Source organism: Protopterus annectens, chromosome 4.part0 (assembly GCF_019279795.1).
Source record: "Protopterus annectens isolate FY-2018-M chromosome 4.part0, PAN1.0, whole genome shotgun sequence".
In the NCBI taxonomy this organism is placed as follows: Eukaryota; Metazoa; Chordata; order Ceratodontiformes; family Protopteridae; genus Protopterus; species Protopterus annectens.
Window position 1 is genome coordinate 465011999 of NC_056733.1, and position 19436 is coordinate 465031434.

The 19436-nt window shown below is 45.7% G+C and overlaps 1 protein-coding gene across 1 annotated transcript in view; it reads right to left on the minus strand.

Moving 5' to 3' along the window:
* NAA25 (N-alpha-acetyltransferase 25, NatB auxiliary subunit) overlaps positions 1-19436 on the minus strand; it is a 3186723-nt gene that overhangs the window by 2428611 nt on the left and 738676 nt on the right. The gene's annotated exons all lie outside the window — the stretch shown is intronic.

Below are 19436 nucleotides of genomic sequence, written 5' to 3' on the forward strand. Positions count from 1 at the left end.
CTTATGGGGACGTGCAGGTATGCCTCCTTGAGATCTAGAGTTACCAGCCAAGACTCCTTGCCCAGCATGGGAAGAAGCTGCTGTAGGGTCAGCATTTTGAATTTTGGAACAATAAGGAATGTGTTTAAAGCGGACAGGTCTAGAATGGGTCTCCATTTGTTTTCTTTTCTTGGTACCAGGAAGAGTCTGAAGTAAAATCCCTTTCCTTGCTCCATAGATGGTACCTTTTCCACAGCTCTCATTCTTAATAGCTGAGATATTTGTTTTAGAGCTTCTGTCCTTTGAGTAGGTGGTAGGTTTGGCATTCCTCTCTTCCCTGGTAGAGTATGGAAATGGAACCTGTAACCTTGGTCTATAGTTTGCAAAATCCATTTTTCCCTTGTGATGCAATGCCAGTTTTTTGAGAATAAGGTTAGTTTTCCGCCTAAGGGTGCTTCTAGTTGTTCCCTGGTAGGCGGTGCCACTGTCAAGTCACTGTGATTGAGTTGTTGTAGTGGTGGTGGCTGCATCCGTGCCTCGCTGGTTGTTACCTTGCCATTGGTGTCCCCTGTAGGCACCCCTGGATTGGTTTCTGCCTCTTGAACGCCTATTCCTGCCTCTCTGAGCCTTAGAGGAGCCGCGAAAGGACCAATTCTTGGAGGGCCAGTTCCTGCTAAACCTTGGAGGTTGAACCTGTAAGAAAACTTTCACCGTTTGTACAGATTTCGCCTTCTCTTCCATCTTTTTTAGCACATGCTGAGCAGGGGAACCAAATAAATTGACCTTGTCCATGGGTGCATCCAAAAGCTTTGATTTGACATGGTCTGGTAATGCCTGTTCTTTCAACCATGCATGTCTCCTGATAACTGTGCCAGTCATGGCTGATCTAAAGGAAGCCTCCAGTGCATCATAGCCACATTTTAAAGAATGGTTACTAACCTGCTGTATGTTATGTACCATAAACATATTTTTTATCTAAAGATTCTTCAGAGGAAAGCTTTTTAGTTAACTGGTCAAGCATAAACTCTTGATATTGAATCATATGAAATTGGCAGTTCAAAGCCCTAGCTGACAAGGTAGCAGAAGTGTAAACTTTTTTACCCCATCTCTCTAAGGACCTGGATTCCCTTTCAGAGGGGAGGGGGTTTTTAGTAGAAGTAGCAGCTGCAGCTTTAGGGCCCTGGGCGATGGTCTCTGGATCTGCAAAAGGAGCCTTGTATAAATGGTGATGAGTGTCAGGGACCCTGTAGAACCTATCGGGCTTAGCAGGAGCCGGAGGTAATGAATCAGGAGCAGTGCAAGCATCATTAAATGCATCATCTACAACAGAAAGAACTGGAGGTATAGCTAAAGGCCTATGTTGTGGCAAATGTAGAAAGGTTCTAAGCCTTTTTCTGGAGTCTGAGAAATCTTGGCCCTGCCACTGAAATTGTTCCCTCATAGCATGCAAGGTTTCCCCCAAAGGAAAATTCCTCAGGTGGAAAGGCTGAAGGAATGGACTCTTCAGCATCAGAGTCCTCGTAAGGAGAATAAGAAGCCTCAGGAAGGTCTGTATGTTCTGATTCATCAGAGGAACCATCAGTGGATACTGGTTCAGGGGGCTCTGCTCTAGGTCTCTTTTCTGGAGGTGGGAGAGAGGACCTGTCTGGATGAGGCTGGGATCCACGAATTAAAGAAATTAAATCCTCAGCCAAAGACAGCATACGAGAGCTAGTGCTGGGCCTGTGTGAGGGGGGTTTGGCAGGCACAGATTTTGAAGCTTTGGCTGCTTTAGCCCTGGCAAAGGCCTTAATAGACATGGCTGCAGGAGGCCTAGCAGCTCCACGTGCAGGGGTTGAAATATCCAGGGGAATTGTGTCTGATAATTCCTGAGAAACCGCAACAGAAGGCTGGATTTCAGAAGCAGACTCTGCCAGGTTAGAGGAGGCCTCGGTAGAAGGCATGGTTTTGGCTGGAGAAAGAACCGCTTGCTCGGTTTCGGCCGAAACCGAGACACTCGCGGTTTGCTTAATCGCGGTTTCGGCCGAGACCGCGGACCGCGAGTGTCGGTCCTTTTCTTTTCATTTTTTGGAAATTTGCGTTGTCGGAGGATCCGACGGCATAATGTAGGCAAAATCAGAGCCGAAAATTTGTTCAGCAAACTCCGACAGACGTCTAAGCGTCCGTCGGTTAAAAGAAGCGCAGGCTAGACAAGCTGCTACGTCGTGGTCTGGGCCTAAGCAATGTATACAGTAGGAGTGGAAATCTTTATGAGGTATTTGTTTCCCACAAGATAAACAGTTATTCACTTTCTCTGACAACGGCTGAGGCAAGAAAGAGTCCCCAACGGGGTACTTAGCTTTTTAGAAGTCTTCGAAGTAGTATTCGGTAGTAGTAATCTCTGGATCTGACCGACCGGCACTTGCGAACAGCTACTGCTTCGGGCGCCACGCGGCAAGAAAGACTGGGGAAAATGGCGTCGGCTGATGCCTTTATACCCGAATAACTGCAGCTATGACGTCGGGTAAAGTGCGACACCAGCCGAGGCCAGACCCAGACTTTGGAATCCGGCCGACCGAAGGGCTGCCTGACGACAGGACAACCCATTTGTAAGGACTGCAGATGCATCCTTGAAGGACATCCTGTCTGCATAAGCTCACACAGGTACGACAGGATTAGAGGGACACTGCTTTCCAATGGATCCAACTGTCTTTTGTGCCACCAGATGGAAAACCTTTTCCATTTTGAGATGCAAGATTTTCTAGTGTTAGGTTTCCTGACCTCCTGTAGGACAGTGATCGGAAGGGGAATTAGAACCTATCTACTACAGTGTGAGGTGGAGGGATTGCCACTGTGGGTGGATCTGGGTCCCCTTTTCCTGCGTTATTAGGTCCCACTGAGGGAAGTAACTTGCGGTGACTGCCCTTGGACAGGTGTAAGGGAAGGGGGAACCAATGTTGTCTTGGCCAGTAGGGAGCCGCCAAAAAGACTTTGGGAGGATACTGCTGAATCTTCAAAAAGGACCCTCTGAATGAGTGGAAAGAGGGGAAATGCATACCGGAATTTCCCCTTCCATGTTATTGAGAAGATATCTGTTGCTAGTGCCCTGGGGTCTGGTGTTCTGGTGCAGTACCCAGGAAGTTGCCTGTTTATGGAAGAGGCGAACAAGTCTACTTGTGGAATACTTCACCTGTGGACCAGATCTAGGAATACATCTTTCTGCAGCATCCATTCGTGGTTGTTTGAGATAGTTCTGGTTAGGTGGTCTGCCTGGCAGGGATGGAATGTAAGCTGCCTGGATGGAAATCCCCCGAGAGGTAGGTCCCATACCTGCCGAGCTAGTCTGCATAGGAGGTAGGACTTGGTTCTTCCCTGCTTCTTCAAATACCAGAGAACTGTGGAGTTGTCTGTGAATATCTTTAGAAGTCCTTGTTCTAGGTAGGGAAGAAATGCCTGTACAGCAAGGAGAATGGCTCTCATTTCCTTTATGTTTATATGGTCTCGTTTGTGTCTGTCCAAAAACCTTGTACTTTCTTTGTCCCCAAAGTGGCTCCCCAGCCCAGATCAGAGGCATCTGTGTGCATGGTCTGGGAGGGCAAGGGGGTGGTAAGTGGGATTCCTGGGCTCTGTGCTACCTGAGCCAGCCACCATTTCTGTTCCTGGTGTAGGCAGGGGTGCAGTGGGTACTGAACTCTACAGGGTGAGTGTTGGGTCCATACCGACCGCAAGTACCACTGTAGTTTTCTCATTTGCAGCCTTGCTTGGAGCAGCATGGGGATGGTAGTTGCCATGTAACCTAGCAATTTGAGGAATTGTCTTGCAATCAGCTCTGTAGCTTGTAGAGCTGTCAAGAGGTGGTGAGAAAGGGATTCCACTTTCTCTGGTGGGAGGAAGGCCTTCATGAGGTCTGAGATTTGGGGTAATTTATCATGAAACCCAAAGAATTTGGAAGATTTGGGAGTGGTTTAGAAGTGTTGCCCTGTCTTCTGCCTGAATAAGGTGGTCTTCCAGGTGTGGGAAAAGTTGGAAACCGTTTGATCTGCAATAAGCAACGACTAGAGACAGGCATTTTGTGAAGATCCTGGGGGCAGTACAGAGCCCAAAGGGCAAGGCACAGAACTGATGGTGGGAAGAGCCTGCCATGAACCTCAGGTATTTGTGGAAGGTGAGCTTTATGGGAATGTGAAGGTAGGCATCCTTTATGTTGAGTGTGGACTGGAAGGCCTGAGGAAGAATGATACAGAAAAGGGTAGGAAACGTTAACATCCTGAAGGTGGGTACCCACAGGAAGAGATTGAGACGGTAGAGGTCTAAGATAGGCCACCATAGCCCTTCCTTTCTTGGGACTAGGAATATTCTTGAGTAGAATCCTTTTCTCTTTTCTGGTCCGGGTACTGGTTCTATGGTGCCTTGAATCAGTAGTGATTGTAATACCTGATGCAGGGCCTGAATTTGGTTGGGAGATGGAAGAGTGATTCCCAGCTTTGTGGCTGGGGTGTGCCAGGACATGAAGTATCTATTTTGGATGATGGATAGCACCTACTTATCTGTGGTGATGTGGGACCACCCTGAGAGACAGAGCCAGAGAGGGAGAGAAGTGGATAGTGGAACAGACTAAGGATTGGCAGGTAGTCAGACACTACCTGCCCTATCTGGAAAGGGAGGTATTTGGCTGAAGGTCTAGCCTGGGTAGGTTGTCTTCTAGGTGGTCTCCTAAACCTAGGAGGGGTTGAAGGCCTAGTGGGTTTTCTGATTAACTGAGTTTTGCTTGGGTAGTTTCTTTGAAACTTAGGAACAGGAGAAACCAGAAGGTGCTGTAAATACTTCAATTCCTTTCCTTTTTGTTGCAGAAATTTAAATAGGTCAGCAACCTTCGTGCCAAACAGGGCTGAATTGTCAAGAGGGGTGTCCAGCAGTTTTGCCCTGAAGTTGTCTGGGAGGGGCTGCAGCCACAGCCACGAATATCTCCTGAGTACCGAAGCTGATGTAGCTGACCTGGCAGAGGCCTCTGCTGCATCATAGCTGCATCTTAAATGCTTATTTGTCTAAGAGATGTGTGCCAACAAGAAAGTCAGACAGGCTTTGGTTGCACAGTCAGGAATTTCCTCTAATTCCTTAGATGCTTTCTCCAGAAGGGCTAGGGAGTATTTAGTCATATGTGACTGGCAGTTTGTTGCCCTTAAGGAGTTTGTGAAAGAAGTGTAAATCTCTTTACCTAGTCTCTCCACAGTTTTTCTGTCCTTGTCAGCAGGAAGGAAGGAGCTTATAAGCCCTATCTGAGGAAATGGAGATAGTGGCTGGGTTAGCTGGAGGACATTTGAAGAGGAATTTCTCTGAGTCAAGCACTTTGTAAAGCCGGTCTGCTCTACGTAGAGCAAGAGGCTGAGTCTGGACAGGTGGAAGTGGAGGCAAAGGCATCCAAGAAAGCAGGTTGGATGGGAGAGTCCATTTCCAAGCATTGCCACTTAAAGTGGTCTTTCATCATATTTATGGTTTCCCCAAAGGTTAAATCCTTAACAGGGGAGTCAGGTTCGACAGAGCCCTCGTCAGGGGATCCATATCCCGGGGGGATGAAATCTGGGAGGAATAGGACAAATTCCACAGAGGAATAAGAATCTACTTCTTTGGCCTGGCCTGCCCTCCTTTCAGAGTGCGCCCTAAGGTTAAGTAGAGGAGGTGCAGAGACAGAAGGATCAGCAGAAGGCCCAAGACTCAAACATACTGAATAAGTTCTAATTGAAAACCTTCCCAATCAGGCAAGAATTCAGAAGTCAGAGTAAGGTGTCTAGTTTTTTGCTTCTTTTTAGAAGGCCTACCCAGAGAGAAAGAGGTGGTAAGCCTAGGGTCTGGCGTCAGGATGGAGGTAGCAGAATCCGATGGGCCCAGAGTGAATGTTGCCCCCCGCCCGGCGTGCGAAGCAGGCGCCAGTAAATCGTCTCTGAACGTATCGGCTCCAGATTTCTGCAGCTTGCTCAGAGGTACCCCCACTTTGTCTACACCGGCAGATGCCAGATCCTCAATCAAGCTAAAATCGGCTACAGGCTGAGGTACGGCAGCGAGAGGCGCAGCAGATGTCGTGGGCCGCAAGGCCTTGGCCCTTTTTCAAGTTGGTTCAGACAGGGCTTCAGACGTGGCCTCCATCAATAATGCTAACTGCTTTAAGCACGGATTCTCAAGATAAAGGTGACGTAAAGTTTTCAAAACAAAGGAACGTCAAATGGCGTAGTTGACGTGGTCGTGTTCCTTGCCGAAGCAAAAGAAACACTGGACGTGGGAGTCTGTGGGGCATCTGTCGACCACACTTGCCCTTAACAGATGACATGAACAATCTATACAATTAACAAGGACTGAAGAAATCCCCAACGGGGTAGTTATCTGAACTTTAATTTGATTCAATGTCCAGAAGCACCTAGTGTACGACTAGTGGCTGAATAGTCCTGAGTGCTGGTGCATGCAGATGTCACTTTTATGGCCCATGTTCCAGTAGCCACATCAGTTCAACTCACCAAGAGGGACTGAATCTTTGGAAACCTGGCAGGACAAACTGGAGAGGAAGAAGGGTAAACCCACTAGTAGAATACTGCAACATTGGACTAGGAGGACATCTGGAGGAATAGTGAAAGTACAGGTTTGTACCTACCATAAATGTAGATGTTCGAGGGTACACCCTGCTGCAGTCATCACACTTGGGTTATCTTGTCGTCAGGCGGTCCCGCAGTCGGCCAGAATTCCAAAGTCTTGGTCCGGCGTCGGTTGCTGTCGCTTCTTCCCTGACGTCAGTGCGCCAGGGGTATATATAATGCATCCAATGCCATTTTCTTCAGTTTTTCTTGCCCCAGATGTCAGGTGCCCCCAAAAAGGTGGTCAGTAATTACTACCAAATTAAGTAATTTTTGCACAAACACAAAATCCCTCCAGCTATAAGCAAATACATCAGGAAGGTATTGTAGAGATTTAGCCAGTTAGATCAGAAGGAATGGAGGGAGGGTAACCTGGACTGCAGCAGGGTGTACACTCGAACATCTACATTTATGGTAGGTAGAAAACTGTACTATGTTCATCGTGTTACCCTGCTGCAGTCATCACACTTGGGTAGAATCCCAAAGCTAAGGATGGGTGGAGGAGTTATAGAGGGTTAGAGGAGGCTAGAAGGCCCTGTAGAACTGCAGTGGCGAAGCCAGCTCTAGTCTTAGAGTAAAGAGGTAAGTGATAGTGTTTGGTAAAGGTGTGTACTGAACTCCAAGTTGCAGCTTCCAAAATCTCCTTGGTTGGAACCCCCGAGGAAGGCTGTAGATGTAGCTGTTGACCTGGTAGAGTGGGGCCTAATGGTAGCAGGAACTGGTTTTCCATGATGGGTATAGCAAAAATGAATGCATTGTCCTATCCATTTGGAAATGGTTTGTTTTGATATAGCATTCCCTTGTGAAGCTGCAGCATAGGATACAAAGAGCTGGACAGATTTTCGGAAAGCCTTAGTTTTATCCAAGTAGTAAAAAAGTTGCCTGTGAATGTCCATGGAATGCACGAGTCTTTCTCCTTTGTTCTGTGGATTTGGGAAGGAGGTGGGTAAAGTGGATGGTTTGATTTAAAGCCACACTGGAAACCACCTTAGGCATGAAGGAAGGATTAGTTCGTAGAGAAACTCTGTCTTGATGGAAAATGAAGAAAGGTTCCACTGCCATTAGTGCCTGCAGCTCCGAGACTCTTCTAGCTGAAGTTATTGCTAGCAGCAGGGCAGTCTTCCATGATAGAAACTGTAGATCTGCAGAGAAAGCTGGTTCAAAGAGAGGTAGCGTTAAGTTTTTCCAGAACAAAATTGAGGTCTCATGTTGGTGTGGGTGCTCTCCTGGGGGGCCTAATGTTTTTTGCCCCTCTGAGAAACTGCCTTAGAAGTGGATGCGAAAATAAGGGTGGATCTGTGTTGTAGTGGGCTGAAATAGCTGATGCATGGATTTTAATGGAAGAAAAAGAAAGTCCTTTATGCAAAGTACAGTTTTGTACCTACCATAAATGTAGATGTCCGATAGGTATGCATCTGCAGTCCTTACATATGGGTTGTCCTGCCTCAGGCAGCCATTCGGTCGGCCGGATTCCAAAGTCTGGGTCCGGCGTCGGCTGATGTCGCCTTCCCACGCCAGAGCCTGGGGTATAAAAGTGTCAGCCGACGCCATCTTCCTCAGTTTTTCTTGCCCCAGATGCCAGGTGCCCTCTAAGGAAGGCTAAATTTGGTAGAAATACAAAATATTGCAAACATGCACAGTAATATAAAACAAATACACCATAATAGATAACCCCAGCTAGCTATAAGAGGGATAAGTACCCAAGTACCACCACAGAGGGGAAGGAGGGAGGGTAAACCTGACTGCAGATGCATACCTATCGGACATCTACATTTATGGTAGGTACAAAACTGAACTATGTCCTTCAAGGATGCATCTGCAGTCCTTACATATGGGTAGAATACCATAGCCAAGCTGGGGGTGGTAGGCTCTAAGAAAATGATGGTGTAGCTAAAATGCCCTGTAGGACTGCCGTAGCAAAGCCTGCTCTGGATCTGGAATATAAGGGTAAATTGTAATGCTTGGAAAATGTATGCACGGAGCTCCATGTAGCAGCTTCTAAAATGTCCTTGGTAGCCACCCCTCTTAAGAAGGCTGTGGAGGTGGCTGTAGCTCTGGTGGAATGAGGTCTGATGTTAGCTGGCACAGCTTTTTCATAAGAATAGCAGAATCAAATGCAATTTCCTATCCATTTTGAAATTGTCTGTTTGGAAATTGCTTTTCCTTGAATGCCTGCAGCATATGATACCAACAGCTGGTCAGTTTTTCTGAAAGTCTTAGTTCTGTCCAAGTAGTAGCGTAACTGTCTGTGAATGTCCAGGGTATGCAGAAGTTTCTCTCCCTTGTTTTGTGGGTTTGGAAAGAAGGTAGGCAGGTGAATAGCTTGGTTCAATGAGACCCTGGATACCACCTTTGGCATGAATGAAGGATTGGTTCTCAAGGAGACTCTGTCCTGATGAAAAATAAGAAATGGTTGTACTGCCATTAGTGCCTGCAGTTCAGATACTCTTCTTGCTGAGGTTATGGCCAGAAGGAAGGCAGTCTTCCAAGACAGGAACTGTAACTCTGAAGATGCTGCTGGTTCAAAGGGAGGTAAAGTCAACTTTTCCAACATGAAGTTAAGGTCCCATGTAGGCACTGGTGGTTTTCTTGGAGGATTGATGTTTTTAATTCCTCTTAGAAACTGCCTTAGGAAAGGATGAGAGAAGACAGGTGGATCAGTATTGCATTCTGCTGAAATTGCTGAAGCATGAATTTTTATGGAAGAGTAAGAAAGGCCATTATGGAGCATGTCTGCCAAGTATTCCAGGATATGTGCCATGCTCATCACTGTGGCATCTAGGCCCTTTGCGGTGCTCCAAGTGTGGAATCTTTTCCAATTTACTGAATATGTCTTTCTCGTGGAAGGTCTGCGAGCTTCCATGATGATATCCTTCACTCTCTTGGATAGCTTTTCCTGGTGAGGAGTCAAGGTATTCTCCAGGCTGTCAGTTGCAGGGTTTTCAGGCTGGAGTGCAGAGTTTTGTAATTGTGCTGTGTCAGAAGGAGTGTCCATAGTGGTAGAGGCCACGGTTTCGTGTGTGACAGGGTCCGTAACAGTGGGTACCAGTGCTGCCTTGGCCAGTCCGGGGCTATTACAATCACTTTTGGCTGCTCTGTCTTGATTTTCAGTAAGACCTTGGTCATTAGTGGGAGTGGTGGAAATGCATACACTGTTAGAGTATTCCAACTGAAAGAGAGGGCGTCCACTTTCCATGCTTGTGGGTGGTATGTCCTTGTGTAGAATTTCTTCAGCTGATGATTGTGGTGGGAGGCAAAAAGATCTATGTCCGGCCTCCCCCATGATTGCGTTATCTTAAGGAAGATGTCTGGGTGCAGCATCCATTCGTGTGGGTCCATGGTATTTCTGCTTAGGCTGTCCGCCAATATATTGTCTTTTCCTGGCAAAAACTGGGATTGTAGCTCTATATTGAGTTTTAGGGAAAGTTCCCAAAGATTCATTGCTAGTCTGCAAAGAGGGTATGAATGGGTACCTCCTTGCTTGTTTATGTACCACATAACTGTGGTATTGTCTGTCCTTATTAGCAGGTGGCCTTGATGTAGAAAGAGCTTGAAGGCCTCGATTGCATGAATCACTGCCAGCATTTCCTTTTGGTTTATGTGCATGCGCAATTCTTTCTGAGACCATAGACCTTCGATGCATCTGTCCTCCATATGTGCTCCCCATCCATGGTCTGAAGCATCCGAGGTAATGGTTTAGCTGGTTACTGGTCTGCTGAAAGGCAGGCCCCTGTTTGACTGGCTTGCTTGGGCCCACCACAGGAATTCCTTTTGAAGGCATGGAATGAGTGGTATCAAAGCTTCTAGGCTGTGATTGTGCTGAGACCATAAACTCCTTAGGTACCATTGCAGTTTTCTCATATACAGCCTTGCTTGTGGAATCAGAAGAATGCACGATGCCATGTAACCCAGGGCCTGCAGGATTTTTCTTGCAGTCATGAGTTTGTTTTGTTAGATTTTTGAAGTAATCCGGTAGTTGTCTGTTTTTCTTCTGTGAGAAAAGCCATTTGGGTGGTTGTATCTAGTTCCGCACCCAGAAAAGTTATTCTCCGAGATGGCACAAGTCTTGACTTGCGAGTGTTGACTGTGTATCCCAAGGCCTGTAGTAGGCGGATGGCATAATTCAAATGTTTTTCCAAAGTTTATTGGCTGTCCACTTGTATAAGGCAGTCGTCCAGTACGGGTATATTTGAATCCCCTGAAGTCTGCAGTGTGCAATTACTGATGCCAGGCATTTCGTGAATACTCTGGGCGCAGTAGATAAGCCAAAGGGCAATGCTGAGAATTGATAATGCTCTGAACCTGCAAGAAATCTGAGGTGTCTTCTGCAACTTTGTCTGATAGGGACATGCAGGTATGCCTCCTTGAGGTCTAGAGTTACCAGCCAAGACCCCTTGCCCAGCATGGGAAGGAGTTGCTGTAGGGTCAGCATTTTGAATTTTGGCACAATGAGATAAGTATTCAGTGCGGACAAATCGAGAATAGGCCTCCATTGTTTTTCTTTTCTTGGGACAAGGAATAGTCTGGAATAAAATCCTTGGCCTTGTTCTGCGAGAGGAACCTTTTCTATAGCTTTCATTTGCAATAGGTTGGCAATTTGTTTTAAAGCCTCTGCCCTCTGATTTGGTGGCAGGTTTGGCATTCCCTTTCTTTCTGGTAATGTATGGAAATGGAACCTGTATCCTTTGTCTATTATTTGGAGTGTCCATTTGTCCCTTGTAATACTGTGCCAATTTTTTGAGAATAAAGACAACTTTCCGCCCAAAGGTGCTTCTAATTGAGCCCTGGTCGGCGGGGTCAAGGTGAAGTCATTGAGTCTGTCCTTGTGCAGCAGTTGTTGGACCTGCACTACCTCTCTGGTTAGGAGGCTGCCATTGACGCCCTCTGTAGGAGCCTCTAGCTAGCCCTCTACCTCTGGCACGCCTGTTCTTGCCTCTTTGAAATCTCTCTTCTGGAAAGGACCAATTCGTAGAAGGCCAATTTCTGCTGAATCTTGGTGGTTGTACCTGGAGGAAATCTTTGACCGTTTGTACAGATTTTGCCTTTTCCTCAAATTTCTTTAAGTCCTCATGAGCAGTGGAGCCAAATAACTTTTGCTTTTCCAGTGGAGCATCCAGAAGCTTAGACTTAACATGATCTGGCAGAGATTGTTCCTTCAGCCAGGCATGTCTACGTATGACTGCACCTGTCATTGCTGACCTACATGAAGCTTCCAATGCATCATAACCACACTGCAAGAAATGGTTGCTAACCTGTTGTGAATTATGTACCAGATCCTGAAGTGACTTACGATCTAGGGGTTCAGGCGAAGACAGTTTTTTCTGCAATTCATCTAACAAATATTCTTGGTACTGTATCATATGAAATTGACAATTTAAAGCCCTCATAGACAGAGTGGAAGAAGTGTACACTTTTTTTTACCCCATCTCTCTAAAGCCCTGGACGCCCTTTTAGAGGGGAGTGGATTTTTAGTAGTGGCAGCTGCAACCCCTTTAGGACCCTGGGAAATAGTTTCTGGGTCAGCAGAGTGGGCCTTGTAAAGGAAATGATGCGAGTCCGGGACCCTGTAGTACCTATCGGGTTTAACAGGAGCCGGAGGAAGGGTGTCACGGGTAGTGTTGGACTCAGAATACACATCATCAATGACACTTAAAACAGGAGGAATAGCCAAAGGTCTATGCTGAGGTAAATGAAGAAAAGTCCTTAATCTCTTCCTGGAATCGGAGAATTCCTGGCCCTGCCATTGGAAATGCTCTCTCATGGAGTGAAGGGTCTCCCCAAAGGACAGCTCTTCAGGAGGGGCGGCAGAGGGAATAGATTCCTCTGCATCAGAAACCTCGTAGGCCGTGAAGGCCTCCTCCTGGAAGTCTGATAGAGCAGAGCCATCAGAGGCCTCAGAGGGCTGAGGTTCAGCAGACTCAACCCTGGGCCTTTTGACTAGTGGGGGTTGAGAGCCCCTGTCCGGATGAGGCTGAGAGCCCCTAATTAAGGAAATAAGGTCCTCAGCCTAACTTAGTATCTGAGAACCTGTAGTGGATCCCTGAGAAATAGACTTGGGAGGCAGAGTTTTTTGTTGCTTAGCAGCTTTAGCCCTAGTGAAAGCTTTTATGGACATGGATGCAGGGGGCCTGGCTGCCCCACGTGCTGAAGTAGTTTTGTCTAGGGGAAATGGTGTCTGTAGGTTCCTGAACACCGGTTTCCAAGGGTAATTCCATAAATGACTCAGAAAAGGCCTCCGGGGCTGAGGCTGTCGGTTGCACAGTTTCTACGGACGGAAGTACCAAGGACTCGGTTTCAGCCGAGACACTCGCGGCAGGCCTAGGAGCGGTTTCAGCTGAAACCACGGTCCGCGTGTGTCGGTCCTTGTCCTCCCGTTTCTTGGATAAATGAGAAGTCGGAGTCTCCGACGGCATTTTATATGAGAAACTAGCCCCAAAAAATTCCTCTGCAAACTCCGACCGACGCCTAAGAGTGTGTCGATTAAAGGAGGCACAGGCAGAACAGGCCGAGACGTCGTGGTCTGGGTCTAGGCAGGGGAGGCAGTAGGAATGGAAATCCTTATGAGGTATTTGTTTCCCACAAGTCAAGCAATTATTAACTTTAAGCGTTTGATCTGACATCGGCTGAGGCAAGAAAGAGAGAAAGAGTCCCCAACGGGGTACTTAGCTTTTTGAAGTCTTCGGTAGCTGAAGTTACAGGAGCTGGCCGACCGGCACTTGCGAACTGCTTCTGCTTCAGGCACCATGCGGCAAGAAAGACTGAGGAAGATGGCGTCGGCTGACACTTTTATACCCCAGGCGCTCTGACGTCGGGGGAAGGGGCGACATCAGCCGACGCCGGACCCAGACTTTGGAATCCGGCTGACCGAAGGGCTGCCTGAGGCAGGACAACCCATATGCAAGGACTGCAGATGCATCCTTGAAGGACATCATCTCAGTTGTGGAATCTGAGGCATGTGAGGCTGAAGTGTGTTTTTGGCCTTTAGCTAGGTTCCAGGTGCAAATGTATTTGTTTCCCACAAGTTAAACAGTTATTCACTTTTTCTGACATCGGCTGAAAGAGTCCCCAACGGGGTACTTAGCTTTTTAGAAGTCTTCGAAGTAGTATTCGGTAGTAGTAATCTCTGGTTCTGACCGACCGGCACTTGCGAACAGCTTCTGCTTCGGGCGCCACGCGGCAAGAAGGACTGAGGAAAATGGCGTCAGCTGATGCCTTTATACCCGAATAACTGCAGCTATGACGTCGGGTGAAGCGCGACACCAGCCGAAGCCAGACCCAGACTTTGGAATCCGGCCGACCGAAGGGCTGCCTGACGACAGGACAACCCATTTGTAAGGACTGCAGATGCATCCTTGAAGGACATCTGGTAATGGGATGAACCTGCAATGAACCGGAGGCATCTTCTGCAACTTTGTCTGATATGGACATGCAGGTATGCCTCCTTGAGGTCCAACGTTACTAGCCATGCTTTTTTGCCCAACATGGGAAGAAGCTGCTGTAGTGTTAGCATCTTGAATTTGGGTACTTATAAGACAGTGTTTAGAATTGAAAGGTCCAGAATTGTTCTCCAGGCATTGTCCTTTCTGGGAATTATAACTTGAAAAGGGATGAATGGAAAGCTTTATGTGATTTAAAGCACATGAATAAAAAGTATGTATTCAAGGGACAAATATAATTGCATGGCCATGGAGCTTTTGAGGGACCATAATACTTATTTTGAGTTACCCTTAAATCCAATGAAAGAATATGGATGTTAGAAAGTTACATGTTAAGAATTTTACCATCCCTAAGATACACAAAATCTCATGGATCCATAGTTTCAGGGAAAGGAGGATACTTACAGAATGTAGGTATAGGGTACAATCATGTCAAGAATAGTGAAGAGGTGTGTAGTATAGACGTTAAATCTTTATATACTAGCATCAATAGGTTGCATGGTCTAAGAGCAGTGGTTTCATCATCAGTTTGTTGGACTTTTGTCTCACGAATTGTTTTGAATTTGAGGGTAAACATTACATATGCTATTTTGTTCATGGCCCATTTTGAAAATAGGATACAATGAATGGTTGACAGATGAAGTCTATTATTTTTATTGCTGTTTATTAAAAGTAACTTCTGCTACCTGGTGGACTCGTGAACATTATTATTATAAATCATCTGTCAACCATTGTTAAAAGGAAGGTGGTCAAATATATGAGGTTTATCGACGACCTTTTTTATTTTTGTGTGTGTGTGCAGGGAGTTCGAGAATTTTGTTTCAGAATTGAAGCAAAATAATTGGGGTTTGATTTCACCTATATCATAGTAGAACTATCCATTATTTGGATGTAGAAATTTATGTGAACCAGGATGATAAAATTCAATACAAACCACATTATAAGAAGACCAGCATGCATAGTGATTCCTTGATTGATTCTCTCCCATTTGGTGAGTTTAAAAGAATAGGGAGACACATTTCAGATAAGAATTTGATTCCAGTGGAATTTAATAAGGTGGAAGGAAAGTTATTAGAGAGGGATATTCTGTCATGAGTGTTAAAAAGCTAGAAGAAGGGTGGAGAATGAGTTGGGCATCACGAAATCATGTTATTCATGATAAAATAGTGGTGGTTCCAAGGAATCTAATGGAAAAATAATAAGAGATATTTTAGGAAATTCTAAACTTTAGAAAAATGGTGAAGGGGTGAAGATGATAGAAAGGGATCATTCAGGTGTGGAAAATGTAAAGTGTGTAAGTGGATTAGGAATTTGGATGGTTGTAGAATTAATGGGTTAATTTTATAATTGCAACTCAACTGTATATTATAGGATGTGGCTGTGAGAGACAAAATTGGTACATAGGACAAACCACTAGAAGGGTTAAATTAAGGATTTTGGAACACCTAGGAGATATAAGACATAAGAGGCTGGAGAGCCCAGTGGGAAAACATTTTATTGACAATCATGGGGGGGTCCCAGATGGATTTGTCTTCAGTGTGTTAGGTAGACCTAATGTATTTGGGAATGAGGCCATTTTTCGTGAAAAATTACTTTTGATGGAGTCAAGGTTCATTCTTAATTTAAAACTATATTAATTTTGTTAGTAATTTTTTCAGTTTTTCAGTAAAAATTTTTTCAGTAATTTAATTTCTTCACATATTTCTTAATATTTTCTAATATTTTCTAATATTCAGGAAAAGGATTGCTTTTATGTGAACAACAGGTATATATATTATTAGTAATAATATTTATATTCATGTATATATTATCATCAATTATGTAATTAAAAGATTTGTATAAACTTTTCAATTGTGTTCTCCATTCTGTATTTTGTATGCTTTCTGGGAATTAGAAAGAGTCTTGAGTAAAATCCTTGGCCTTGCTCTCGAGTAGGTACCAGCTGAATGGCTCTCATGTCCATGAGAGCTGTAATTTGATTTTGTGCCTTTGCCCATTGATTTTGTGGTAGGTTTGGCATTCCTCTTTTCATTGGCAAGCTGTGAAAATGGAATCTGTATCCTCGTGAAATTATGTCTAGGACCCATTTGTCCTTTGTGACAATGTGCCAGTTGTCTAAAAAAAAGTGCGAGTTTTCCTCCCAAGGGGGCTGTCAAGAGAGTGTTGTTTGGCCAGATGAGGTGCAAGTCATTGAGTTTGCCTTCTGGTAGTCTGGGACCTGTCTTCTCCTCCCTTGTGTGTTGCAGTGCCCCATTGTAGAGGTTTGTACTGGCCTTGTGGTTGTCCTCTGCCTCTTGGACGTCTGTATTTACCCCTCTGTGGTCTGTCAGTAGCTGGAAAGGACCAATTTTTTGTTGGCCAATTTCTGCTGAAGCAAGGGGGCTGTACCTGTAGAAAATCTTTGACTGTCTGCATAGATTTTGCCTTATCCTCCATTTTCTTTAAGACGACTTCTGCTTTAACTCCAAAAAGAACATCCTGTTGTAAGGGAGCATCTAGAAGCTTTGCTTTAACATGATCAGGCAGAGTTTTGTTCCTTTAACCAAGCATGCCTATGTATAACAGACCCAGTGACAGCTGCTCTGTAGGAAGCCTCCAAAGAATCAAACCCACATTGTAAAGTATGTTTGCTCACCTGTTCAGCTGCATGCAACAGATCCTGCATTTCTTTCAATTCAGACTGCTGAGGGAGTGTGCTCATTTTTTGTTTTAACTGAGACATTAGAAATTGCTGATATTTTAGCATGTGGAATTGGCAATTTAGTGCCCTCTTAGCTAGAGTGGCTGAGGTGTAAACCTTTTTCCCCCACCTGTCTAGTGCTCTGGAGTCCCTTTCAGAGGGTACAGGATTTTTGCCATAGAAGCCTTAGCCCCTTTGGGACCCTGGGAGATGGTCTCTGGATCAGCAACAGGGCTTTTATAAAGGAATTTGTGGGAATCGGGCACTCTATACTATGTCAGGTTTGGCTGGAGCATGAGGCAAAGAATCTGGGTTCAAACTGGATTCTAAGTAAACATCATCCACAATGTCTAAAACTGGGGGGATGGCAAGTGGTCTGTGCTGGGGGAGTAAAAAACTCTGAGCCTTTTCTTTGAGTCAGAGTAGTCCTGACCTTCCCAGAGAAAATGTTCCCTCATAGTGTGTAAAGTTTCCCCAAAGGAGTAGTCTTCAGGAGAAGCTGAGGGAATAGAATCCTCAGCATCAGAATCTTCATAAGGGGAGAAGGAGTAATCTTGGTCCTCAGCGGAGCCTGAGGAAATAGACACTTGTTCAGAGGAGGCATAATCTTCCTCTTGTCTAGGACTTTTGTCGGGTGGGGGTTGGGAACCCCTGATTAAAGAGATCAAATCGTCAGCCATTTTGAGCATCTGTTTCTTAGGCATGGGGCCTTGAACTGGAGACTGAAGTGCAGTCTTTTTAGGTTTAATAGGAGTCTTAGTCTTAGGATACGTTTTTATGGTGAGCGTCGTCTGTCTGAAGACGCCTTCAGAAACCGAAGGTGTTTCTGCAGTACCGACATCTTTATCAGCAGTGTCATCGGTAAGGGCTAAACAAAATGGCTGCATCGGCCTAGTACTTTCTGACAAGAGTTCCGAAGCGGTCTCGGGTTCCAGATCTGCGGTAGTCAGGGGCTGCGTCGGAGCCTCACTGAAGACCGGTGAACCGGAGACCGGACCAGCCAAGGTCTCGGAGTCTGGCTTGGGTCTAGGCTGCCTGTCCTTATCCTTGCGTTTTTTGTGCACGCCGGTAGTCGGTTACTCCAACGGCATAGTGTAGTTAAATTTTCTACCGAAGTAGTGTTGTGCGAAGTCAAAGCGTCTTTTAATAGTACGCTTATTAAACCTAGCACAAAAACGACAACCAGTGACGTCGTGGTCTGGGCCTAGGCAAGGTATGCAGTAAGAATGAAAATCCTTATGAGGTATTTGCTTCCCACAAGAAATACAACTGTTAACTTTTTCTGACATCGGTCTGAGGCATGAAAAGTTTCCCCAACGGGGTACTTAGCTTTATTGAAGAATTCGGATCTGAAATTCGACTTCGAAAATCTCAGGAGTCGGCCGACTGGCACTTGCGAACTGCTTCTGTTTCGGGCACCGTGCGGCAAGAAAGACTGAAGAAAATGGCGTCGGATGCATTATATATACCCCTGGCGCACTGACGTCAGGGAAGAAGTGACAGCAACCGATGCCGGACCAAGACTTTGGAATTCCGGCTGACTGCAGGACCGCCTGACGACAGGATAACCCAAGTGTGATGACTGCAGCAGGGTAACACAATGAACATCTATTTGGTTCTGAAAAAAAAACATCAGCTCTAGACCGTTTCTGGCCTTCAGAATTACCCTCAACGTCCCACATGAATTTCTTCTTTCTATTGAGTGCTTCTTCAAATGAAACATTTTCTAGTGAAGCAGCAGATGATGTTCTCAATGTCTGACAAACTAGAGGGAGGGGGAGGATATCTGGTCTGAATAAGCTAGTCTGCCCAATTCCAACTCCAATACATCAGATTTCTCAAAGGGGGGGGGGGTTATTTTCCATTCTTTGGGTGGGAACCTCTGACACTGACTGACAATCGGACTTGGGCTGCAGGTTCTTAAGGAAGAGAAAAGTACTGTGCCAACCTTAACAAATCTTGGGAGAACGCCAGTAAAGAGGGGCAGGGGGCAAGACTACAGATATCCAATGTCTGAATGTCTTGGGCCTGCTTTCTGGGGGCAGTGCCCACTTCAGAAGCTTCCAGCCACTGTCGAGCACCAATTACTACAATCTTTGAACTGCAGATGTCTTCTTGTATCAAAATCAAGGGAAATGCTGCCCTCACTTATCACAAACTGAGCAATGGAACCAGACACCCATAGGGAAGCATTTGGACAAACCAATGGCTGAAGGCTTTTGCCTCAGGAAGATGCATTTTCCTACCACCAGAGGGCCTCAGTCCAAGCAGGTATTACAGCTGGGAGGGAGTGCAAAAGATGGCTCAGCAGAACCAAGGAGTCAACCTTAGGGAGGGGTCTTGAAGCCTAGGGGCCCAATTGGCATCTCACTGTCCATTGTGCTCTGGGGTTCTTCTCTTTACAAATTGTTTAGTGACGAGTCTGAGCAATCTTGCTGATGCCACAGCAACTTTTGGTGATTAACTTCTTCCTCCATATACTGCAACAAGAAAGTGCAAAAAAAGGAACAGAAAGTGCAAAAGGTGGCATGGGCAGATACTCCTCTTTTACAAAGGGTGCATTAACACACTGGTGCCAGGGTACTTGATGTCCTGTGGGTTAGAGGGTGCAAAAAGGTCTTAAAGCCAGGCTAGACAAAGGATCTTCTACAAAAAAAGTCCCAACACTTAGTACAGTAAAATTAACATCTTAAAAGTATACCCTATACCCCATGATCCCCCTTCAAAAAATTAGAATTCATG